We start from the raw sequence: 1,056 nt of genomic DNA on the forward strand, positions 1-1,056 counted from the left end.
AAGGACTACAGCAGCAGCTGGACACAGTAGGAAAGTACTGTCAGAACTGGGCCCTGGCAGTAAACATGAAGAAAACTAATGTCACGATCTTTCAAAAACGCCCCAGAGTCAGGAGAACAAACACCAATCAGAGTAAAGCACATTATAACACAATGTAAAGAAACCTGCCGGGAACATTGGAAAGAAGAAACTAAAAGCCAAAGTGGATCAGAACGTTATCTCGCCCTAAAAAGAGAGAGACACAGGCACACGCACACACACACAACGACCGTGTGTGTGTCTGTGTGTGTGTGTCTCTGTGTGTGTGTGTGTGTGTTGATGATGAGGTGTCTGTGTCACAGAGGATAAACAGACTGTACCTGTCCAGGTGTGTCCTCAGAGGTGTGTCCTCCGTTAGCTACCTAGCTGAGCTAACATCAGACATCTTGTTTCCATGAAGCCTCAGCAACATTGTCTGTCACAGCTGAGGCTAAAACACAATATCAGGCTGCAGCTAGCTGTGAGCTACATAGATAGACGGCTAGCTTTAGCTGAGGCTAAATTTCCTTTTCTGCTATCTGAGCAGAAATGTCTCCAAAAGTCTGCAGCGGAGCCAGAATCAGAGTCTTTAAGCGTCTTTTCAGCGTTCACGGTTGACGACCAGGTGACGTCCTCACAGGGTTCAACACTGAAGTCTCTACAGCGTAGTTTTAGACTTCAGTCACAGACGTCTGAGAACTTCTTGTGGTTTCAAAATTAAAGATTTTATGACGGCCAAAGTTTTCTTCATGCAGCAAAAATTACAGAGAGGATCGAAACCTTCAACCTCAGCAGCTGCATGAGACGTGTTACTTTACCAGGAGAGCTACTCACCAGCTTTATTAAACCCATGTTCTGGTCTCATCAGGTGGCTAATGCTCCCAGGCTGGGTGACCAAACACGGTGTTGAATGAAGCTGATGAGTAGTTCTGGTAAAGTTCTGACGTGGTTCTGCTGCTGAGGAAGAACAGTAGATCACAGCATCATCAGCATAGAGAAGAACAATCATGTGATGAGTGTGAGGAAGAGTCTCGGTGG

Source organism: Pagrus major, chromosome 5, assembly GCF_040436345.1.
Source record: "Pagrus major chromosome 5, Pma_NU_1.0".
Taxonomy (NCBI): domain Eukaryota; kingdom Metazoa; phylum Chordata; class Actinopteri; order Spariformes; family Sparidae; genus Pagrus; species Pagrus major.